At 49.5% G+C, this 24,847-nt stretch overlaps 5 non-coding genes across 5 annotated transcripts; all 5 read right to left on the bottom strand.

The window, feature by feature from the left end:
* Nucleotides 1-2: 2 nt before the first annotated feature.
* On the bottom strand, nucleotides 3-193 carry LOC133058230 (U2 spliceosomal RNA). The gene has a single exon (XR_009693330.1). It is a non-coding gene; the product is annotated as a U2 spliceosomal RNA (small nuclear RNA).
* Nucleotides 194-5,459: 5,266 nt separating this feature from the next.
* Nucleotides 5,460-5,650, bottom strand: LOC133058231 (U2 spliceosomal RNA). Its single transcript, XR_009693331.1, has one exon. It is a non-coding gene; the product is annotated as a U2 spliceosomal RNA (small nuclear RNA).
* Nucleotides 5,651-12,300: 6,650 nt separating this feature from the next.
* Nucleotides 12,301-12,491, bottom strand: LOC133058209 (U2 spliceosomal RNA). The gene has a single exon (XR_009693312.1). It is a non-coding gene; the product is annotated as a U2 spliceosomal RNA (small nuclear RNA).
* A 5,323-nt stretch (nucleotides 12,492-17,814) lies between these two features.
* Nucleotides 17,815-18,005, bottom strand: LOC133058223 (U2 spliceosomal RNA). Its single transcript, XR_009693323.1, has one exon. It is a non-coding gene; the product is annotated as a U2 spliceosomal RNA (small nuclear RNA).
* A 6,651-nt stretch (nucleotides 18,006-24,656) lies between these two features.
* LOC133058221 (U2 spliceosomal RNA) lies at nucleotides 24,657-24,847 on the bottom strand. The gene has a single exon (XR_009693321.1). It is a non-coding gene; the product is annotated as a U2 spliceosomal RNA (small nuclear RNA).

The following is a 24,847-nucleotide window of genomic DNA, read 5'->3' on the forward strand; positions in this document are numbered from 1 at the left end:
CGAGGGGGTGCACCGTTCCTGGAAGTACTGCAATACCAGGTCGATGCGTGGAGTGGACGGAGCAAGCTCCTATTCCAACTCCCTGCTCCAAAAATCCATTTAATATATTGTCCTCGGATAGAGGACGTATCAGATATTAAACTGATAAGAACAGATACTACACTTGATCTTAGCCAAAAGGCCGAGAAGCGATGCCGCTGCACCGCCCGTCGCTGTCACCGTCCTGCTGTCGAGCATGTTGCACTCAGTGTGACCCGGGTCCCCGCTCACTCCAGGGCGCCCTGCCTTTGTCTCGTTGACACTGCTATGGCGCCACCACACCAGACTCTCGAGCAGGCTTCATCCTCCACATTGTAAAAGAGAAATTCCGCATCTGCTGTAGCTTTGTGGTTCTCGGCCAGAAGCGCCATCTCGAATCTGCATGCCCCGCCCTCTGTCGCCAGGAAGGCGTGGCTCCGGCGGGACCGCAGCGCCCTGGGGACGGCCTCGCGGCTGCGGCAGAGGAGCTCATCCTTGGTGCTGGGGGAGAGGAGAGACCCGACCGGAGCGGGTGCGGGGTGGGCGGCGAGAGGGGCCTGTGAGAGGAGCTCTTGGCCGAGAGTTTTCCTGAAGACAAGGTCGCAAGGCTGACTCGCTCGAAACGGCCGGACTGCAGTGTGTTACACAGGCCTCCGCCTGCGGAGAGAGGGGCTTCGTAGGGTCGGGTGTCTGGAGGGGGCTTCCCTGCCAGGCGGAAGGCGGATGGCCCACAGCGGGGAAGGGAGGGGGCGTGTGGATGCGGAGGGCTGGCCGGGCCGCGCGAGGGGTTCACTCCAACTCCAGCGCCCGCGTCCTTCGGTGCTTCTAGGAACCAAACCGATCCCGGGCTTCCTACCGAAAGGTCCCTCCGCCAAGGACCTCGTTTCCCTGCGCCTCCTCCTCAGCTGTGGGCTTCGCTGGTGGCTCGGATTGTCAAGAATCCGCCTGCAAGACAGGAAACCTGGGTTCGATTCCTGGGTCGGAAGATCCCCTGGAGGAGGAAATTGCAACCCACTCCGGTAGTTTTGCCTAGGAAATCCAGTGGACAGAGGATCCTGGCGGGTCACTGGGTCCCAAAGAGTCGGAGACTACTTAGATACTAAAAACAAGAAGAAACATTCTGTTGATCTGAGCGGTCACAGGCACTAGCCACATGCAGCCAGGGAACTCTGGGCTGGTGGCTCCTCCGAATTCAGAGGTACCACTGAATCCAGAGGTACCAGGAATTCAACGGTTTCTACTTTCAAGTGGAAAACACACATGAGATCTCAAAGACTTAGTTTTAAAAATTGTAAAATAAATAAATAAAATTGTAACATATCTCTGTAATGTTGATATTAATTACATATTAAAATATTTTAGATTTCTGGTTTGTGTCTTGGGTGGGGGAGGGTGTGTGCCCCAGGGTTTGCAAGAACCCTGAGGAGGGATGGGATGGAACTCTCCCTGCCTTGTCATTGAAAGCATTGAGCTCTAACCACTGACCACCAGAGAATTTCTGAGATATCTTTTTTTTTTTTTTCCCCATTTATTTTTATTAGTTGGAGGCTAATTACTTTACAATATTGTAGTGGTTTTAGCGATACATTGACATGAATCAGCCATGGATTTACATGTGTTCCCCATCCCGAACCCCCCTCCCACCTCCCTCCCCCTGCCATCCCTCTGGGTCGTCCCAGTGTACCAGCCCCAAGCACTTGTCTCATGCATCAATTTCTGAGATATTTTGAGTTAAAGAGCATATTAAACTTAATTTCACTCACTTGTTTATTTTTTGATATGCCTAGGAATATTTGTATTTACCTGAAGGAGGGAACACCCTGGTGGTTCAGTGGATAGGCCTTGGCGCTTTCAGTGTGGGAGACTGCATTCCATCCTTGGTTGGAGAACTGGGATCCCAAAAGCCACACGGTGTGGCCAAATGAAAAAAAAAAAAACAAACCAGTTATGTGTGTGCCTCACATATTTCTTGAAAGCACTGTTACAGATGGAAGTGCTGAGAGGCTAAGCATCTTGCCTAATGTGAAAAGAAATAAGGATATGCATTCAAGCATCCTGTGAACCACTGGGGCCTTGGAGTTTCAAGATGGGAGTCCTGATATTTTAATTGGGGATGATAAGAATGCATCTCTGATGAGGGTACTTGTGAAGCTACATGAGGAAATGCAGCACATCAGAATGTCTTAATGAATATATCCTAGGAAAAGTCACTTCTTGCCCGAAAATTAGAAATGATTCCATTTGAAGTCTTGCATACTATCTACACCTACTCACCCTGAGCCTTTCTATTTCACATCCCCCTCTCCCTGGTCTTGTATTTCTGTTGACTGCCAAGGGGCTTTGGCACCCATGATGCTCACATGGCATAGATACACATGTAGATATGGACACACACACATAGAATGTAGGTATATTCACAAACATACAGCCTTTATTGCTGTGTTGTTTTTCACCTTGACGAGAAGCCTTTTGTTTGCGGGTCTGTTCTCAGCACCTATGGTAGTGCTCTGAATATACTTGATTTTTTTTATATATATTTTTAAATATTTTTTTTAAACTTGATTTTTGATGAATATGTGTTGAATGACAGAATGAGGGTCCAATGAGACAATGTATAATGTGCTTAGCCTAGGTCTAACAAAGTCTTCAAATTTCTGAATCAGAAATTTTGAAAGGAGGCCCCAGCTCTGTGTATATCATGTCCTCCAGATGATTTTGACAAAATCCCTAATTTGAGCATGCACCCATTTGTGTGGGTCAAACAACATGGGTGACTTGACAGAAATCTGTGACATCAAGAAGCTGAATCAGGGACTTCCTGGTGGTCCAGTGGTTAAGTATCCACCTCTGGGTGCAGGGGACACAGTTTGATTCCTGGTCAAGAACTAAGATTCCCACAATGCTCAAGGCAACTACGAGTGAGTGCTCTGGAGCCTGTGTGTCACATCTAAGACCCAAAACAGCCAGGAAGTAAATACAGTTTTAAAAAGTTGAATCAAACATGTAAGGTCTCTGGGGATTGGCCCCGTTGTGAAAGCTCTAAAGAGTCCCTCAGCTAGGATAACTGGCCGACAGCGAGGTCCATGCACAGTGTGAGCCTGGCTCTGTCCCCTCAGCTCACCTCTCTGTCTCTCTCTGGTGGGCTTGTTCCTCCCATCTGGCAGCTGTTGCTCCCCGGCACTGTAACCCTCTTGGGGCTCTGGCTGCTGTTGCTTCCTGATCACCCAAGGCCCCTCCTGAGGCCAAGGTCTCCACTAGTGCCAGTCTCCTGTGCAGATGGAATCTGAAATCTGTCCCCGTGTGGATCCGTCTCCTAAGACACCACAACCTGCTGCACCTGCCTCTTCACAGCCTTCTCCGCCCTCCAGCCTCCTCCCGCCTCTGCCTTCCCAGCACCAGCTATTAGGCCCTCAGTAAAAGCATAAGAAATGTCACTGAAATCAGATTTCCTGCTCAGAAAATATTCTTTTACATCTCATCTTACCTCTACAAAAAACACTTGAAAAGGGTGGCTTTTCCATTCCCAACTCAAACCATAGTGAACGTCCCGTCCTGTCTGAAAAGAAGACTCCAGGGGAATTCTCTGGCAGTTCAGTGGTTAGGTCTCCATTCTTTCACTGCCCAAGGGAAGGGTTCAATAGCCGGTAGGGGATCTAAGATGTCACAAGCTGGGTCGCATGGCCAGAAAAAGAAACCACAAAACCTCAGAAGGAGGGAAAAGAAACTTTCCAACACAACACCACTTTGCTTCAGAATTAGGCAGTGACAGACTCAGACTCATCCACCAGGGGGCAGCATCTTCCCCCTCACCCCCACCCCTGGCCTGCGCTCTGGGAACTCGGTTTTGGATGAGATGCCTCTGAATTGGGCCCCTAGCGGGAGAAAAGGGTCTCTAAGGGGCCCTTACCCTCCCCTCAGTTTTTCTTTTCACATTCATTCTAAGTAGTAGGTTGTGTTTTCCCCATTTTATTCTTTCTTTCCTGCGGGGAGCCGGCCTGACTGCTCAGGCTCCTTCTTGGCCCTGAGAGAGATCAAGAGGTCCCTCTCTGTCCCGCCACCCCTGATTTATTAAAGTGCAAATTGGCCTTTCTCACCTCCCTCAAGGAAATTGCTGCAGCCACCTTTTGCCCATTCTCCTGACTCTGATAAGATTGTCAGGCTCCTGTGAATGGTTTATGTCTAGGCAATCTTTTGTAAGACGCCAGTGCCATGCTCTGGTAGTCTTAAAGAGTTGAGATAAAATTCCTGAGCTAAAACTAGTGTCTGCACTTCTGCACGTATGCATGTCTTTGATCTAAAATTTAGTGAGTCCTCTTAGCATATATATGTATGTTACCCCTCAATAAAGTCGTCGGAATCAGTCACAAGCTGACTCCGTCCCTCTCAACCCCATCTTTCCGAGTCTTTTATCTCTCAGGTGCGCTGGTGATTGCGTCCTCGACCTGTTCGTTTGCCGGTAGGCCCGGCACTTTCCTTGGCCTTGGTATCTTATTTCCCAAACCAGGCATGTAACCTGTGTCCTGTACAGTGGAAGAACAGAACTGTAACCCTGGACCACTGGGGAATTCCCTCTCCAATTCATCCTTGGGGAAGCAAAACTGGAATTTGAAATAGATGTCTTTGTGATTCCCTGGCAGAAGCTGCTCTGGGACCTCCTCTCCCCTCCCATCCCTCCTCCTGAGACTCCTCTCCTCCCTTCAGTTCTGCACTCAGGTATTCCGTTGGGATGCAGTGGAGACAAGGATGCCCTCAGCTGCTTCCTAGGTGAGCTTCACCCATCCTGTACCCTCCTTTACTCCAGAGCCTGGGTTGTCCTGGGGAATCATCTAAGCCCCTCATTACATGCTGAGGAAACCAAGGCTCCAAAGGGAGAGGTGGCTTTTCCAAGCCAGTTCACTTCTCAGGACAGAACTCATGATGACTCTCAGCCCAGGGTTCAGCCCACCAGGCCTTGAGGGGGGCCTCTCTCCCCAGTGTCATCCTTCCCATGGCCTCTCTTTTTCTCCTCTAAGAAATCCCTCTTCCCCAGTAAAGGCCTGAGGGTTCAGGATTACCCAGACCTTGCCTGGAAGTGCAGGGTTTTATAGGTATCCGCCCCAAGCCCCAAGGCCCCAGGCCCCAAGCCCCAAGCCCCAAGCCCCAAGCCCCAAGCCCCAAGCCCCAAGCCCCAAGCCCCAAGCCCTCAGAGACCAGACCCCAGACCAGGAAACTCCCAGCTAAGGCCAGGTGCTTGGTGAAATTGCTCAGTCCTGTCAAGTCTGACTGTTTGCAACACAATGGACTGGAGCCTACTAGGCTTCTTGTCCTTAGGGTTTTCCAGACAAGAGTACTGGAGTGGACTGCCAGAGAACCCCTACCAAAAGGTAACTTCACTGAGATAATCCAACCCTTGATGATAAAGAGCCACTTTCTACTTTTGGGTACTTTTGTAAGTGTCCCCGAAGGGGTGCACCGTTCCTGGAAGTACTGCAATACCAGGTCGATGCGTGGAGTGGACGGAGCAAGCTCCTATTCCAACTCCCTGCTCCAAAAATCCATTTAATATATTGTCCTCGGATAGAGGATGTATCAGATATTAAACTGATAAGAACAGATACTACACTTGATCTTAGCCAAAAGGCCGAGAAGCGATGCCGCTGCACCGCCCGTCGCTGTCACCGTCCTGCTGTCGAGCATGTTGCACTCAGTGTGACCCGGGTCCCCGCTCACTCCAGGGCGCCCTGCCTTTGTCTCGTTGACACTGCTATGGCGCCACCACACCAGACTCTCGAGCAGGCTTCATCCTCCACATTGTAAAAGAGAAATTCCGCATCTGCTGTAGCTTTGTCGTTCTCGGCCAGAAGCGCCATCTCGAATCTGCATGCCCCGCCCTCTGTCGCCAGGAAGGCGTGGCTCCGGCGGGACCGCAGCGCCCTGGGGACGGCCTCGCGGCTGCGGCAGGGGAGCTCGTCCTTGGTGCTGGGGGAGAGGAGAGACCCGACCGGAGCGGGTGCGGGGTGGGCGGCGAGAGGGGCCTGTGAGAGGAGCTCTTGGCCGAGAGTTTTCCTGAAGACAAGGTCGCAAGGCTGACTCGCTCGAAACGGCCGGACTGCAGTGTGTTACACAGGCCTCCGCCTGCGGAGAGAGGGGCTTCGTAGGGTCGGGTGTCTGGAGGGGGCTTCCCTGCCAGGCGGAAGGCGGATGGCCCACAGCGGGGAAGGGAGGGGGCGTGTGGATGCGGAGGGCTGGCCGGGCCGCGCGAGGGGTTCACTCCAACTCCAGCGCCCGCGTCCTTCGGTGCTTCTAGGAACCAAACCGATCCCGGGCTTCCTACCGAAAGGTCCCTCCACCTAGGACCTCGCTTCCCTGCGCCTCCTCCTCAGCTGTGGGCTTCGCTGGTGGCTCGGATTGTCAAGAATCCGCCTGCAAGACAGGAAACCTGGGTTCGATTCCTGGGTCGGAAGATCCCCTAGAGGAGGAAATGGAAACCCGTGACTGTGTTCTTGCCTAGGAAATCCCATGGACGCAGGAACCTGGCGGGTCACAGGGTCCCAAACTGTCGGACACTGCTTAGCGACTAAACAACAGGAAATATTCTGTTGATCTGTGTTGTCACAGCCACTAGATACATGCATCCAGGGAACTCTGGGCTGGTGGTTCCTCCCAATTCAGAGGTAGTGAAAGTGGAAAAGACACATGGGATGTCAAAGACTTACTATTAAAAATTGTAACATATCTCTGTAATGTTGATATTAATTACATATTGAAATAATATTTTAGATATCTGATTTTGTATGGGGGGGGGGCAATGTGCCCCAGGGTTTGAAATAACCCTGAGGAGGGATGGGATGGAACCCTCCCTGCCTTGTCATTGAAAGGATAGAGCTCTAACCACTGACCACTGAAGAATTTTGAAATAACTTGAGTTAGAGAACATATTAAACTTATTTTCACCCACTTCTGTTTATTTTTTTATCTGCCTAAGAATGTTTGCATTTACCTGCAGGAAGGAATTCCCTGGTGGATCAGTGGTTAGGCCTCAGTGTTTTCAGTGTGGGAGTCCAGGTTCCATCCTTGGTTGGAGGACTGGGATCCCAAAAGCCACAGAGTGTGGCCAAATTAAAAAAAAAAAAAACAGTTATGTGTGTGCCTCATATATTTCTTGAAAGCACTGTTACAGATGGAAGTGCTGAGAGGCTAAGCATCTTGCCTAATGCGAAAAGAAGTAAGGATTTGCATTCAAGCATCCTGTGAACCACTGGAGCTTCAGATTTTTAAACTGGGGGTCCTGATATTTTAATTGGGGATGATAAGAATGCCTCTCTGATGAGGGTACTTGTGAAGCTACACGAGGAAATGCAGCACATCGGAATGTCTTAATGAGTATATCCTAGGGAAATTCACTTCTTGCCTGTAAAATAGAAATGATTCCGTTTGGAATCTCGCGAACGATCTACACCTACTCACCCTGAGCCCTCCTAGTTCACATCCCCCTCTCCCTGGTCTTGTATTTCTGTTGACTGCCAAGGGGCTTTGGCACCCATGATGCTCACATGGCATAGATACACATGTAGATATGGACACACACACATAGAATGTAGGTATATTCACAAACACACAGCCGTTAGTGCTGTACTTTCACCTTGATGGGAAACCTTTCGTTTGCTGGTCTATTCTCAGCACATATGATAGTGCTCTGAATCTACTTGAGTTTTGATGAATATGTGTTGAATGACTGGAGGAGGGTCCAGTGAGACAATGTATACTGTGCTTAGGCTGGGTCTGACAAAGTCTTCAAATTTCTGAATCAGAAATTTTGAAAGAAGGCCTCAGCTCTGTGTATATCAGGTCCTCCAGATGATTCTGACAAACTCCCAAATTTGAGCATGCACCTATTTGTGTGAGCCAAACAACATGGGTGACTTGACAGAAATCCATGAAATCAAGAGGCTGAATCAGGGTCTTCCCCGTAGTCCAGTGGATAAGTATCCGCCTCCCAGTGCAGGGGACACAGTTTGATTCCTGGTCCAGAACTAAGATTCCCCCATGCATTTCAGTAAGTCAGTCTGAGTGGCTCTGGAGACTGTGTGTCACAACTAAAACCCGAAAGAGCCGGAAAGTAAATACATTTTTTAAAAAGCTGAATCAAACATGTAAGGCCTCTGGGGATTGGCCCCTGTTGGGAAAGCTCTAAAGAGTCTCTCAGCTCGGATAACTGGCCAACTACTAGTTCCCCGCACAGCGTGAGCCTGGCTCTCTCCCCACAGCTCACCTCTCTGTCTCTCTCTGGTGAGCTTGTTCCTCCCCCCTCGCAGCTGTTAGCTGTTGCTCCCCGGGCACTGTCACCCTCTTGGGGCTCTGGCTGCTGTTTCTTGCTGATCACCCAAGGCCCTCCTGAGGCCAAGGTCTCCCCAAGTGCCAGTCTCCTGTGCAGATGGATGCTGGAATCTGTCCCTGTGTGGATCTGTCTCCTAAGACACCACAACCTGCTGCATCTGCCTCTTCACAACCTTCTCCGCCCTCCAGCCTCCGCCCACCTGTGCCTTCCCAGCACCAGCTATTAGGCCCTCAGTAAAAGCTTAAGAAATATCACTGAAATCAGATTTCCTACTCAGAAAATGTTCATTTACATCTGATCTTATCTCCACAAAGACAACTTGAAGAGGGTGACTCTTCCACTCCCAACCCTCAAACGGTAGTGAAGGTCCTGTCTGAAAGGAAGACTCCAGGGGAATTCCTTGGCAGTTCAGTGGTTAGGACCCCACACTTTCACTGCCCAAGGGAAGGGTTCAATACCTCATAGGGGATCTAAGAGCCCACAAGCTGGGTGGCATGGCCAGAAAAACAAACAAACAAACAAACAAAAACCCAGAAGAAGGGAAAAGAAACCTGGTCAACTTCACTCCACTTTGCTTCAGACTTGGGCAGTGAGAGCTAATCCACCAGGGGGCAGCATCTGCTCCTTCTCTGCCCTGGTCTGGGCTCTGGGACGTGGTTTTGGATGAGTTGCCTCTGAATGGGCCCCTGGAGGGAGAAAAGGGTCCCTAAGGGCCCCTTCCCCTCAGTTTTTCTTTTCACATTCATTCTAAGTAGTAGGTTGTGTTTTCCCCATTTAATTCTTTCTTTTCTTGACCTTGGAATCTTATTTTCCAAACCAGGGATGTAACCTAGGTCCTGTACAGTGGAAGAACGGAATTGTTACTGTGGACCACCAGGGAATTCCCTCTCCAATTTATTCTTGAGGAAGCTAAGCGGGAATTTGAAATACGTGTCTTTGTGATTCCCTGGCGGAAGCTGCTCTGGGACCTCCTCTCACCTCCCATCCCTCCTCCTGAGACTCCTCTCCTCCCTTAAGTTGTACACTCAGACAGGTACTCGGTTGGGTTGCAGTAGAGACAATGATGTTGTCAGCTGCTTCTTAGGTGAGCTTCACCCATCCTGTACCCTCCTTTACTCCAGAGCCTGGGTTGTCCTGGGTAAAGGGACTTGGAATCATCTAAGCCCCTCATCACATGCTGTGGAAACCAAGGCTCCAAAGGGGGAGGTGGCTTTTCCAAGCCAGTTCACTTGTCAAGACAGGACTCATGATGAGTCTCAGCCCAGGGTTCAGCCCACCAGGCCTTGAAGGGGGCTTCTCTCCCCAGTGTCATCCATCCCATGGCCTCTCTTTTTCTCCTCTAAGAAATCCCTCTTCCCCAGACAAGGCCTGAGGGTTCAGGATTACCCAGACCTTGCCTGGAAGTGCAGGGTTTTATAGGTATCCCTCCCAAGCCCCAAGGTGTCAGGGACCCCAGACCAGGAAACTCCCAGCTAAGGCCGGGTGCTTGGTTCCCACACTCAAGGAAACCCTTGAGTACATTTAGTCAATCCATCATGTAGTCAGGAATCATGGAGGGTTTCATGAATGCCTACTGTGTGGCAGGCACAGTGCTGGGCACTGCGGAGCTGTGACTGTGAAGAACCAGCTTCTGGGCTCAGCGCTTAGTCTGGTGGGGAGACAGCTCTGAGGAAGAACATCACTCAGCAGCTGGAATCTGACCCAGGTAAGGGAGCCAATGGGAGGAAGCAGGTAGTCTGTCCCAGCTAGTCTGTCCTGTCTGGAATGCTTCCTTGCCTCCTAGCCACTTAAACTTGCCTCTGATGTCACCACTGAAGAGGCCTTCATGAGCAATCCCTCCTCCGTGTAAAGTAGCTCTCCCCCCAGTCACTCTCCAGCACATTTCCCTGTTTGTTTTCCTCGATGGCTTATGTCACTATCTGAAATGACCCTCTAGAGTCACTGTCTGCCTCTCCCTACTCCTCATTATAATGTCCACTCCATGAGGGCAGGTCCTTATCCATTTCACTGAGGCCTTCAACCTGGCAGGCACTCCATCCATGAAGGCTCAAAGAAAGAATATTTGAATGTTCTCTCTAGGGAATCCTCCAATGCACTCTGTCCTGGGCTGTGATCTTGTTGACAGAAAGAGCTGCAGAAATGAGGCTGCAGGAAACAAAATGGTCATTAATGGAGGAAGACTCCAGGGCTCCAGGCTGGATGTGGAGATGGGGACTGGAATTCCCATTTAAAGGAGACTGGACTGGGCCAGTCCCCGGTGTTGCCCTGACAAACTGGATGGAGAAAGGTTCTATTCCAACTCCCTGCTCCAAAAACTCATTTACTAAAATGTCCTGGCATAGAGGATATGGTGTTTTTTAGTGTTGTTCAGTTGTTAAGTCCTGTCTGACTCTTTGCAACCCTGTGAATTGCAGCACTCCAGACTTCCCTGTCCTTCACTATCTCCTAGAGTTGCTCAAACTCATGTCCGTTGATTCGATGATGCCATCCAACCATCTCATCCTCTGTCTTCCTTCTCCTTCTGCCTTCAGTCTTTCCCAGCATCATGGTCTTTTCCAATGAATGGGTTCTTCACATCAGGTGGCCTCGTATTGAAGTTTCAGGTTCAGCATCAGTTCTTCCAAGGAGAATTAAGAGTGATTTCCTTTAAGATGGACTGGTTTGATCTTGTTTTCCAAGGGACTCTCAGGAATCTTCTCCTGCACCACAGTTCCAAAGCATCAGTTCTTTGGCCTCTGACATCTTTATAGTCCACCTCTCACATCCGTACATGACTATTGGAAAGACCACAGCCTTGAATATCGGGACCATTGTCCCAACACCAAAGTGATGTCTTTGCTTTTTAACACACTGTCTAGGTTTGTCATAGCTTTCCTGCCAAGACACAATCATCTGATTTCCTGACTGCAGTCACCATCTGCAGTGATTTTAGAGCCCAAGAAGAGGAAATCTGTCACTGCTTCCACATTTCCCCTCTTCAATTAGCCATGCAGTGATGGGACCAGATGTCATGATCTTAGTGCTTTTAATAATTGAGGTCTTTAAAAAAAATTATTTTTGACTGCACTGAGTCTTTGTTGATGCATGAGGCTTCTCTACTTTCAAACGGGGGTTACTCTCTAATTGTGGTTTATGGGCTCTAGAGTACAGGCTCAATAGTTGTGTCAAAGGGGCTTAGTTGCCCCAGGGCATGTGGAATCTTCCTGGACTAGGAATTGAACCAATCCCCTGCATTGGCAAAAAAAAGTGAAGTGAAGTCACTCAGTCATGTCTGACTCTTTGCAACCCCGTGGACTGTAGCCTACCAGATTCCTCCATCCATGGGATTCTCTAGGCGAGAATACTGGAGTGGGTTGCCATTTCCTTCTCCACTGCATTGGCAAGCGAATTCTTAATCACTGGGCCACCTCGGAAGTACAGTATTGAGTTTTAAGCCGGCTTTTTCACTCATGCTGGCTTATTCATGATTTGAACTTTGTGTTAACCTCAAAAGCCTGCTTTGTGTAGCCAAAAGACATGGTGGTCTTACTTTAGGCCCTCTTCTCTTCTGAGTGGAAAGGCCATCAACTTGACCTAGACTCCAGGTGGAATCTGGTGTTTCTCAGCCAGAACTGCTTGAAGACAGGAAACAAAACACCGGAGTAACATTAGAGACCTCAAGAGTAGGCACAGAAGCAGAAGATTCAAGCTAGTGTGCTGGTTCTATCTTGAAGATGGCATCAGGAGGAACTGGGAATATCAAGTGGGAGCTTGGACACCAGCTTGTAGTTAAACAAGAGTAGGAAGATTCTCTTCCAAGACTTTAAGGAAGAAGAGAGTGTCTTTCAGAGAAATAGAGGTCTAAGCAGATTCCACAAAAATATATCTGCAAGGATTGTAGAAAAACTTAAGAAGCTAAATTTCAGAGCTAGCAGAGTCAGGAAAGAGTTAGTTTCTGCCTTTGGGTACTTCTGTAAGTGTCCCTGAAGGGGTGCACCGTTCCTGGAGGTACTGCAATACCAGGTCGATGCGTGGAGTGGACGGAGCAAGCTCCTATTCCAACTCCCTGCTCCAAAAATCCATTTAATATATTGTCCTCGGATAGAGGACGTATCAGATATTAAACTGATAAGAACAGATACTACACTTGATCTTAGCCAAAAGGCCGAGAAGCGATGCCGCTGCACCGCCCGTCGCTGTCACCGTCCTGCTGTCGAGCATGTTGCACTCAGTGTGACCCGGGTCCCCGCTCACTCCAGGGCGCCCTGCCTTTGTCTCGTTGACACTGCTATGGCGCCACCACACCAGACTCTCGAGCAGGCTTCATCCTCCACATTGTAAAAGAGAAATTCCGCATCTGCTGTAGCTTTGTGGTTCTCGGGCAGAAGCGCCATCTCGAATCTGCATGCCCCGCCCTCTGTCGCCAGGAAGGCGTGGCTCCGGCGGGACCGCAGCGCCCTGGGGACGGCCTCGGGGCTGCGGCATTGGTAACTCCTCCCTGGTGCTGGGGGAGAGGAGAGACCCGACCGGAGCGGGTGCGGGGTGGGCGGCGAGAGGGGCCTGTGAGAGGAGCTCTTGGCCGAGAGTTTTCCTGAAGACAAGGTCGCAAGGCTGACTCGCTCGAAACGGCCGGACTGCAGTGTGTTACACAGGCCTCCGCCTGCGGAGAGAGGGGCTTCGTAGGGTCTGGTGTCTGGAGGGGGCTTCCCTGCCAGGCGGAAGGCGGATGGCCCACAGCGGGGAAGGGAGGGGGCGTGTGGATGCGGAGGGCTGGCCGGGCCGCGCGAGGGGTTCACTCCAACTCCAGCGCCCGCGTCCTTCGGTGCTTCTAGGAACCAAACCGATCCCGGGCTTCCTACCGAAAGGTCCCTCCGCCAAGGACCTCGTTTCCCTGCGCCTCCTCCTCAGCTGTGGGCTTCGCTGGTGGCTCGGATTGTCAAGAATCCGCCTGCAAGACAGGAAACCTGGGTTCGATTCCTGGGTCGGAAGATCCCCTGGAGGAGGAAATTGCAACCCACTCCGGTAGTTTTGCCTAGGAAATCCAGTGGACAGAGGATCCTGGCGGGTCACTGGGTCCCAAAGAGTCGGAGACTACTTAGATACTAAAAACAAGAAGAAACATTCTGTTGATCTGAGCGGTCACAGGCACTAGCCACATGCAGCCAGGGAACTCTGGGCTGGTGGCTCCTCCGAATTCAGAGGTACCACTGAATCCAGAGGTACCAGGAATTCAACGGTTTCCACTTTCAAGTGGAAAACACACATGAGATCTCAAAGACTTAGTTTTAAAAATTGTAAAATAAATAAATAAAATTGTAACATATCTCTGTAATGTTGATATTAATTACATATTAAAATATTTTAGATTTCTGGTTTGTGTCTTGGGTGGGGGAGGGTGTGTGCCCCAGGGTTTGCAAGAACCCTGAGGAGGGATGGGATGGAACTCTCCCTGCCTTGTCATTGAAAGCATTGAGCTCTAACCACTGACCACCAGAGAATTTCTGAGATATCTTTTTTTTTTCCCCATTTATTTTTATTAGTTGGAGGCTAATTACTTTACAATATTGTAGTGGTTTTAGCGATAGATTGACATGAATCAGCCATGGATTTACATGTGTTCCCCATCCCGAACCCCCCTCCCACCTCCCTCCCCCTGCCATCCCTCTGGGTCGTCCCAGTGTACCAGCCCCAAGCACTTGTCTCATGCATCAATTTCTGAGATATTTTGAGTTAAAGAGCATATTAAACTTAATTTCACTCACTTGTTTATTTTTTGATATGCCTAGGAATATTTGTATTTACCTGAAGGAGGGAACACCCTGGTGGTTCAGTGGATAGGCCTTGGCGCTTTCAGTGTGGGAGACTGCATTCCATCCTTGGTTGGAGAACTGGGATCCCAAAAGCCACACAGTGTGGCCAAATGAAAAAAAAAAAAACAAACCAGTTATGTGTGTGCCTCACATATTTCTTGAAAGCACTGTTACAGATGGAAGTGCTGAGAGGCTAAGCATCTTGCCTAATGTGAAAAGAAATAAGGATATGCATTCAAGCATCCTGTGAACCACTGGGGCCTTGGAGTTTCAAGATGGGAGTCCTGATATTTTAATTGGGGATGATAAGAATGCATCTCTGATGAGGGTACTTGTGAAGCTACATGAGGAAATGCAGCACATCAGAATGTCTTAATGAATATATCCTAGGAAAAGTCACTTCTTGCCCGAAAATTAGAAATGATTCCATTTGAAGTCTTGCATACTATCTACACCTACTCACCCTGAGCCTTTCTATTTCACATCCCCCTCTCCCTGGTCTTGTATTTCTGTTGACTGCCAAGGGGCTTTGGCACCCATGATGCTCACATGGCATAGATACACATGTAGATATGGACACAGACACATAGAATGTAGGTATATTCACAAACATACAGCCTTTATTGCTGTGTTGTCTTTCACCTTGACGAGAAGCCTTTTGTTTGCGGGTCTATTCTCAGCACCTATGGTAGTGCTCTGAATATACTTGATTTTTTTATATATATATTTTAAAATATTTTTTTAAACTTGATTTTTGATGAATATGTGTTGAATGACAGAATGAGGGTCCAATGAGACAATGTATAATGTGCTTAGCCTAGGTCTAACAAAGTCTTCAAATTTCTGAATCAGAAATTTTGAAAGGAGGCCCCAGCTCTGTGTATATCATGTCCTCCAGATGATTTTGACAAAATCCCTAATTTGAGCATGCACCCATTTGTGTGGGTCAAACAACATGGGTGACTTGACAGAAATCTGTGACATCAAGAAGCTGAATCAGGGACTTCCTGGTGGTCCAGTGGTTAAGTATCCACCTCTGGGTGCAGGGGACACAGTTTGATTCCTGGTCAAGAACTAAGATTCCCACAATGCTCAAGGCAACTACGAGTGAGTGCTCTGGAGCCTGTGTGTCACATCTAAGACCCAAAACAGCCAGGAAGTAAATACAGTTTTAAAAAGTTGAATCAAACATGTAAGGTCTCTGGGGATTGGCCCCGTTGTGAAAGCTCTAAAGAGTCCCTCAGCTAGGATAACTGGCCGACAGCGAGGTCCATGCACAGTGTGAGCCTGGCTCTGTCCCCTCAGCTCACCTCTCTGTCTCTCTCTGGTGGGCTTGTTCCTCCCATCTGGCAGCTGTTGCTCCCCGGGCACTGTAACCCTCTTGGGGCTCTGGCTGCTGTTGCTTCCTGATCACCCAAGGCCCCTCCTGAGGCCAAGGTCTCCACTAGTGCCAGTCTCCTGTGCAGATGGAATCTGAAATCTGTCCCCGTGTGGATCCGTCTCCTAAGACACCACAACCTGCTGCACCTGCCTCTTCACAGCCTTCTCCGCCCTCCAGCCTCCTCCCGCCTCTGCCTTCCCAGCACCAGCTATTAGGCCCTCAGTAAAAGCATAAGAAATGTCACTGAAATCAGATTTCCTGCTCAGAAAATATTCTTTTACATCTCATCTTACCTCTACAAAAAACACTTGAAAAGGGTGGCTTTTCCATTCCCAACTCAAACCATAGTGAACGTCCTGTCTGAAAAGAAGACTCCAGGGGAATTCTCTGGCAGTTCAGTGGTTAGGTCTCCATTCTTTCACTGCCCAAGGGAAGGGTTCAATAGCCGGTAGGGGATCTAAGATGTCACAAGCTGGGTCGCATGGCCAGAAAAAGAAACCACAAAACCTCAGAAGGAGGGAAAAGAAACTTTCCAACACAACACCACTTTGCTTCAGAATTAGGCAGTGACAGACTCAGACTCATCCACCAGGGGGCAGCATCTTCCCCCTCACCCCCACCCCTGGCCTGCGCTCTGGGAACTCGGTTTTGGATGAGATGCCTCTGAATTGGGCCCCTAGCGGGAGAAAAGGGTCTCTAAGGGGCCCTTACCCTCCCCTCAGTTTTTCTTTTCACATTCATTCTAAGTAGTAGGTTGTGTTTTCCCCATTTTATTCTTTCTTTCCTGCGGGGAGCCGGCCTGACTGCTCAGGCTCCTTCTTGGCCCTGAGAGAGATCAAGAGGTCCCTCTCTGTCCCGCCACCCCTGATTTATTAAAGTGCAAATTGGCCTTTCTCACCTCCCTCAAGGAAATTGCTGCAGCCACCTTTTGCCCATTCTCCTGACTCTGATAAGATTGTCAGGCTCCTGTGAATGGTTTATGTCTAGGCAATCTTTTGTAAGACGCCAGTGCCATGCTCTGGTAGTCTTAAAGAGTTGAGATAAAATTCCTGAGCTAAAACTAGTGTCTGCACTTCTGCACGTATGCATGTCTTTGATCTAAAATTTAGTGAGTCCTCTTAGCATATATATGTATGTTACCCCTCAATAAAGTCGTCGGAATCAGTCACAAGCTGACTCCGTCCCTCTCAACCCCATCTTTCCGAGTCTTTTATCTCTCAGGTGCTCTGGTGATTGCGTCCTCGACCTGTTCGTTTGCCGGTAGGCCCGGCACTTTCCTTGGCCTTGGCATCTTATTTCCCAAACCAGGGATGTAACCTGTGTCCTGTACAGTGGAAGAACAGAACTGTAACCCTGGACCACTGGGGAATTCCCTCTCCAATTCATCCTTGGGGAAGCAAAACTGGAATTTGAAATAGATGTCTTTGTGATTCCCTGGCAGAAGCTGCTCTGGGACCTCCTCTCCCCTCCCATCTCTCCTCCTGAGACTCCTCTCCTCCCTTCAGTTCTGCACTCAGGTACTCCGTTGGGATGCAGTGGAGACAAGGATGCCCTCAGCTGCTTCCTAGGTGAGCTTCACCCATCCTGTACCCTCCTTTACTCCAGAGCCTGGGTTGTCCTGGGGAATCATCTAAGCCCCTCATTACATGCTGAGGAAACCAAGGCTCCAAAGGGGGAGGTGGCTTTTCCAAGCCAGTTCACTTCTCAGGACAGAACTCATGATGACTCTCAGCCCAGGGTTCAGCCCACCAGGCCTTGAGGGGGGCCTCTCTCCCCAGTGTCATCCTTCCCATGGCCTCTCTTTTTCTCCTCTAAGAAATCCCTCTTCCCCAGTAAAGGCCTGAGGGTTCAGGATTACCCAGACCTTGCCTGGAAGTGCAGGGTTTTATAGGTATCCGCCCCAAGGCCCCAGGCCCCAAGGCCCCAAGCCCCAAGCCCCAAGCCCCAAGCCCCAAGCCCCAAGCCCCAAGCCCCAAGCTCCAAGCCCCAAGCCCCCAGCCCCCAGCCCCCAGCCCTCAGCCCTCAGCCCTCAGCCCTCAGCCCTCAGCCCTCAGAGACCAGACCCCAGACCAGGAAACTCCCAGCTAAGGCCAGGTGCTTGGTGAAATTGCTCAGTCCTGTCAAGTCTGACTGTTTGCAACACAATGGACTGGAGCCTACTAGGCTTCTTGTCCTTAGGGTTTTCCAGACAAGAGTACTGGAGTGGACTGCCAGAGAACCCCTACCAAAAGGTAACTTCACTGAGATAATCCAACCCTTGATGATAAAGAGCCACTTTCTACTTTTGGGTACTTTTGTAAGTGTCCCCGAAGGGGTGCACCGTTCCTGGAAGTACTGCAATACCAGGTCGATGCGTGGAGTGGACGGAGCAAGCTCCTATTCCAACTCCCTGCTCCAAAAATCCATTTAATATATTGTCCTCGGATAGAGGACGTATCAGATATTAAACTGATAAGAACAGATACTACACTTGATCTTAGCCAAAAGGCCGAGAAGCGATGCCGCTGCACCGCCCGTCGCTGTCACCGTCCTGCTGTCGAGCATGTTGCACTCAGTGTGACCCGGGTCCCCGCTCACTCCAGGGCGCCCTGCCTTTGTCTCGTTGACACTGCTATGGCGCCACCACACCAGACTCTCGAGCAGGCTTCATCCTCCACATTGTAAAAGAGAAATTCCGCATCTGCCATAGCTTTGTGGTTCTCGGGCAGAAGCGCCATCTCGAATCTGCATGCCCCGCCCTCTGTCGCCAGGAAGGCGTGGCTCCGGCGGGACCGCAGCGCCCTGGGGACGGCCTCGCGGCTGCGGCAGGGGAGCTCGTCCTTGGTGCTGGGGGAGAGGAGAGACCCGACCGGAGCGGGTGCGGGGTGGGCGGCGAGAGGGGCCTGTGAGAGGAGCTCTTGGCCGAGAGTTTTCCTGAAGACAAGGTCGCAAGGCTGACTCGCTCGAAACGGCCGGACTGCAGTGTGTTACACAGGCCTCCGCCTGCGGAGAGAGGGGCTTCGTAGGGTCGGGTGTCTGGAGGGGGCTTCCCTGCCAGGCGGAAGGCGGATGGCCCACAGCGGGGAAGGGAGGGGGCGTGTGGATGCGGAGGGCTGGCCGGGCCGCGCGAGGGGTTCACTCCAACTCCAGCGCCCGCGTCCTTCGGTGCTTCTAGGAACCAAACCGATCCCGGGCTTCCTACCGAAAGGTCCCTCCACCTAGGACCTCGCTTCCCTGCGCCTCCTCCTCAGCTGTGGGCTTCGCTGGTGGCTCGGATTGTCAAGAATCCACCTGCAAGACAGGAAACCTGGGTTCGATTCCTGGGTCGGAAGATCCCCTAGAGGAGGAAATGGAAACCCGTGACTGTGTTCTTGCCTAGGAAATCCCATGGACGCAGGAACCTGGCGGGTCACAGGGTCCCAAACTGTCGGACACTGCTTAGCGACTAAACAACAGGAAATATTCTGTTGATCTGTGTTGTCACAGCCACTAGATACATGCATCCAGGGAACTCTGGGCTGGTGGTTCCTCCCAATTCAGAGGTAGTGAAAGTGGAAAAGACACATGGGATGTCAAAGACTTACTATTAAAAATTGTAACATATCTCTGTAATGTTGATATTAATTACATATTGAAATAATATTTTAGATATCTGATTTTGTATGGGGGGGGGGGCAATGTGCCCCAGGGTTTGAAATAACCCTGAGGAGGGATGGGATGGAACCCTCCCTGCCTTGTCATTGAAAGGATAGAGCTCTAACCACTGACCACTGAAGAATTTTGAAATAACTTGAGTTAGAGAACATATTAAACTTATTTTCACCCACTTCTGTTTATTTTTTTATCTGCCTAAGAATGTTTGCATTTACCTGCAGGAAGGAATTCCCTGGTGGATCAGTGGTTAGGCCTCAGTGTTTTCAGTGTGGGAGTCCAGGTTCCATCCTTGGTTGGAGGACTGGGATCCCAAAAGCCACAGAGTGTGGCCAAATTAAAAAAAAAAAAAACAGTTATGTGTGTGCCTCATATATTTCTTGAAAGCACTGTTACAGATGGAAGTGCTGAGAGGCTAAGCATCTTGCCTAATGCGAAAAGAAGTAAGGATTTGCATTCAAGCATCCTGTGAACCACTGGAGCTTCAGATTTTTAAACTGGGGGTCCTGATATTTTAATTGGGGATGATAAGAATGCCTCTCTGATGAGGGTACTTGTGAAGCTACACGAGGAAATGCAGCACATCGGAATGTCTTAATGAGTATATCCTAGGGAAATTCACTTCTTGCCTGTAAAATAGAAATGATTCCGTTTGGAATCTCGCGAACGATCTACACCTACTCACCCTGAGCCCTCCTAGTTCACATCCCCCTCTCCCTGGTCTTGTATTTCTGTTGACTGCCAAGGGGCTTTGGCACCCATGATGCTCACATGGCATAGATACACATGTAGATATGGACACACACACATAGAATGTAGGTATATTCACAAACACACAGCCGTTAGTGCTGTACTTTCACCTTGATGGGAAACCTTTCGTTTGCTGATCTATTCTCAGCACATATGATAGTGCTCTGAATCTACTTGAGTTTTGATGAATATGTGTTGAATGACTGGAGGAGGGTCCAGTGAGACAATGTATACTGTGCTTAGGCTGGGTCTGACAAAGTCTTCAAATTTCTGAATCAGAAATTTTGAAAGAAGGCCTCAGCTCTGTGTATATCAGGTCCTCCAGATGATTCTGACAAACTCCCAAATTTGAGCATGCACCTATTTGTGTGAGCCAAACAACATGGGTGACTTGACAGAAATCCATGAAATCAAGAGGCTGAATCAGGGTCTTCCCCGTAGTCCAGTGGATAAGTATCCGCCTCCCAGTGCAGGGGACACAGTTTGATTCCTGGTCCAGAACTAAGATTCCCCCATGCATTTCGGTAAGTCAGTCTGAGTGGCTCTGGAGACTGTGTGTCACAACTAAAACCCGAAAGAGCCGGAAAGTAAATACATTTTTTAAAAAGCTGAATCAAACATGTAAGGCCTCTGGGGATTGGCCCCTGTTGGGAAAGCTCTAAAGAGTCTCTCAGCTCGGATAACTGGCCAACTACTAGTTCCCCGCACAGCGTGAGCCTGGCTCTCTCCCCACAGCTCACCTCTCTGTCTCTCTCTGGTGAGCTTGTTCCTCCCCCCTCGCAGCTGTTAGCTGTTGCTCCCCGGGCACTGTCACCCTCTTGGGGCTCTGGCTGCTGTTTCTTGCTGATCACCCAAGGCCCTCCTGAGGCCAAGGTCTCCCCAAGTGCCAGTCTCCTGTGCAGATGGATGCTGGAATCTGTCCCTGTGTGGATCTGTCTCCTAAGACACCACAACCTGCTGCATCTGCCTCTTCACAACCTTCTCCGCCCTCCAGCCTCCGCCCACCTGTGCCTTCCCAGCACCAGCTATTAGGCCCTCAGTAAAAGCTTAAGAAATATCACTGAAATCAGATTTCCTACTCAGAAAATGTTCATTTACATCTGATCTTATCTCCACAAAGACAACTTGAAGAGGGTGACTCTTCCACTCCCAACCCTCAAACGGTAGTGAAGGTCCTGTCTGAAAGGAAGACTCCAGGGGAATTCCTTGGCAGTTCAGTGGTTAGGACCCCACACTTTCACTGCCCAAGGGAAGGGTTCAATACCTCATAGGGGATCTAAGAGCCCACAAGCTGGGTGGCATGGCCAGAAAAACAAACAAACAAACAAACAAAAACCCAGAAGAAGGGAAAAGAAACCTGGTCAACTTCACTCCACTTTGCTTCAGACTTGGGCAGTGAGAGCTAATCCACCAGGGGGCAGCATCTGCTCCTTCTCTGCCCTGGTCTGGGCTCTGGGACGTGGTTTTGGATGAGTTGCCTCTGAATGGGCCCCTGGAGGGAGAAAAGGGTCCCTAAGGGCCCCTTCCCCTCAGTTTTTCTTTTCACATTCATTCTAAGTAGTAGGTTGTGTTTTCCCCATTTAATTCTTTCTTTTCTTGACCTTGGAATCTTATTTTCCAAACCAGGGATGTAACCTAGGTCCTGTACAGTGGAAGAACGGAATTGTTACTGTGGACCACCAGGGAATTCCCTCTCCAATTTATTCTTGAGGAAGCTAAGCGGGAATTTGAAATACGTGTCTTTGTGATTCCCTGGCGGAAGCTGCTCTGGGACCTCCTCTCACCTCCCATCCCTCCTCCTGAGACTCCTCTCCTCCCTTAAGTTGTACACTCAGACAGGTACTCGGTTGGGTTGCAGTAGAGACAATGATGTTGTCAGCTGCTTCTTAGGTGAGCTTCACCCATCCTGTACCCTCCTTTACTCCAGAGCCTGGGTTGTCCTGGGTAAAGGGACTTGGAATCATCTAAGCCCCTCATCACATGCTGTGGAAACCAAGGCTCCAAAGGGGGAGGTGGCTTTTCCAAGCCAGTTCACTTGTCAAGACAGGACTCATGATGAGTCTCAGCCCAGGGTTCAGCCCACCAGGCCTTGAAGGGGGCTTCTCTCCCCAGTGTCATCCATCCCATGGCCTCTCTTTTTCTCCTCTAAGAAATCCCTCTTCCCCAGACAAGGCCTGAGGGTTCAGGATTACCCAGACCTTGCCTGGAAGTGCAGGGTTTTATAGGTATCCCTCCCAAGCCCCAAGGTGTCAGGGACCCCAGACCAGGAAACTCCCAGCTAAGGCCGGGTGCTTGGTTCCCACACTCAAGGAAACCCTTGAGTACATTTAGTCAATCCATCATGTAGTCAGGAATCATGGAGGGTTTCATGAATGCCTACTGTGTGGCAGGCACAGTGCTGGGCACTGCGGAGCTGTGACTGTGAAGAACCAGCTTCTGGGCTCAGCGCTTAGTCTGGTGGGGAGACAGCTCTGAGGAAGAACATCACTCAGCAGCTGGAATCTGACCCAGGTAAGGGAGCCAATGGGAGGAAGCAGGTAGTCTGTCCCAGCTAGTCTGTCCTGTCTGGAATGCTTCCTTGCCTCCTAGCCACTTAAACTTGCCTCTGATGTCACCACTGAAGAGGCCTTCATGAGCAATCCCTCCTCCGTGTAAAGTAGCTCTCCCCCCAGTCACTCTCCAGCACATTTCCCTGTTTGTTTTCCTCGATGGCTTATGTCACTATCTGAAATGACCCTCTAGAGTCACTGTCTGCCTCTCCCTACTCCTCATTATAATGTCCACTCCATGAGGGCAGGTCCTTATCCATTTCACTGAGGCCTTCAACCTGGCAGGCACTCCATCCATGAAGGCTCAAAGAAAGAATATTTGAATGTTCTCTCTAGGGAATCCTCCAATGCACTCTGTCCTGGGCTGTGATCTTGTTGACAGAAAGAGCTGCAGAAATGAGGCTGCAGGAAACAAAATGGTCATTAATGGAGGAAGACTCCAGGGCTCCAGGCTGGATGTGGAGATGGGGACTGGAATTCCCATTTAAAGGAGACTGGACTGGGCCAGTCCCCGGTGTTGCCCTGACAAACTGGATGGAGAAAGGTTCTATTCCAACTCCCTGCTCCAAAAACTCATTTACTAAAATGTCCTGGCATAGAGGATATGGTGTTTTTTAGTGTTGTTCAGTTGTTAAGTCCTGTCTGACTCTTTGCAACCCTGTGAATTGCAGCACTCCAGACTTCCCTGTCCTTCACTATCTCCTAGAGTTGCTCAAACTCATGTCCGTTGATTCGATGATGCCATCCAACCATCTCATCCTCTGTCTTCCTTCTCCTTCTGCCTTCAGTCTTTCCCAGCATCATGGTCTTTTCCAATGAATGGGTTCTTCACATCAGGTGGCCTCGTATTGAAGTTTCAGGTTCAGCATCAGTTCTTCCAAGGAGAATTAAGAGTGATTTCCTTTAAGATGGACTGGTTTGATCTTGTTTTCCAAGGGACTCTCAGGAATCTTCTCCTGCACCACAGTTCCAAAGCATCAGTTCTTTGGCCTCTGACATCTTTATAGTCCACCTCTCACATCCGTACATGACTATTGGAAAGACCACAGCCTTGAATATCGGGACCATTGTCCCAACACCAAAGTGATGTCTTTGCTTTTTAACACACTGTCTAGGTTTGTCATAGCTTTCCTGCCAAGACACAATCATCTGATTTCCTGACTGCAGTCACCATCTGCAGTGATTTTAGAGCCCAAGAAGAGGAAATCTGTCACTGCTTCCACATTTCCCCTCTTCAATTAGCCATGCAGTGATGGGACCAGATGTCATGATCTTAGTGCTTTTAATAATTGAGGTCTTTAAAAAAAATTATTTTTGACTGCACTGAGTCTTTGTTGATGCATGAGGCTTCTCTACTTTCAAACGGGGGTTACTCTCTAATTGTGGTTTATGGGCTCTAGAGTACAGGCTCAATAGTTGTGTCAAAGGGGCTTAGTTGCCCCAGGGCATGTGGAATCTTCCTGGACTAGGAATTGAACCAATCCCCTGCATTGGCAAAAAAAAGTGAAGTGAAGTCACTCAGTCATGTCTGACTCTTTGCAACCCCGTGGACTGTAGCCTACCAGATTCCTCCATCCATGGGATTCTCTAGGCGAGAATACTGGAGTGGGTTGCCATTTCCTTCTCCACTGCATTGGCAAGCGAATTCTTAATCACTGGGCCACCTCGGAAGTACAGTATTGAGTTTTAAGCTGGCTTTTTCACTCATGCTGGCTTATTCATGATTTGAACTTTGTGTTAACCTCAAAAGCCTGCTTTGTGTAGCCAAAAGACATGGTGGTCTTACTTTAGGCCCTCTTCTCTTCTGAGTGGAAAGGCCATCAACTTGACCTAGACTCCAGGTGGAATCTGGTGTTTCTCAGCCAGAACTGCTTGAAGACAGGAAACAAAACACCGGAGTAACATTAGAGACCTCAAGAGTAGGCACAGAAGCAGAAGATTCAAGCTAGTGTGCTGGTTCTATCTTGAAGATGGCATCAGGAGGAACTGGGAATATCAAGTGGGAGCTTGGACACCAGCTTGTAGTTAAACAAGAGTAGGAAGATTCTCTTCCAAGACTTTAAGGAAGAAGAGAGTGTCTTTCAGAGAAATAGAGGTCTAAGCAGATTCCACAAAAATACATCTGCAAGGATTGTAGAAAAACTTAAGAAGCTAAATTTCAGAGCTAGCAGAGTCAGGAAAGAGTTAGTTTCTGCCTTTGGGTACTTCTGTAAGTGTCCCTGAAGGGGTGCACCGTTCCTGGAGGTACTGCAATACCAGGTCGATGCGTGGAGTGGACGGAGCAAGCTCCTATTCCAACTCCCTGCTCCAAAAATCCATTTAATATATTGTCCTCGGATAGAGGACGTATCAGATATTAAACTGATAAGAACAGATACTACACTTGATCTTAGCCAAAAGGCCGAGAAGCGAT

This window comes from Dama dama, chromosome 5, assembly GCF_033118175.1.
Source record: "Dama dama isolate Ldn47 chromosome 5, ASM3311817v1, whole genome shotgun sequence".
Taxonomy (NCBI): domain Eukaryota; kingdom Metazoa; phylum Chordata; class Mammalia; order Artiodactyla; family Cervidae; genus Dama; species Dama dama.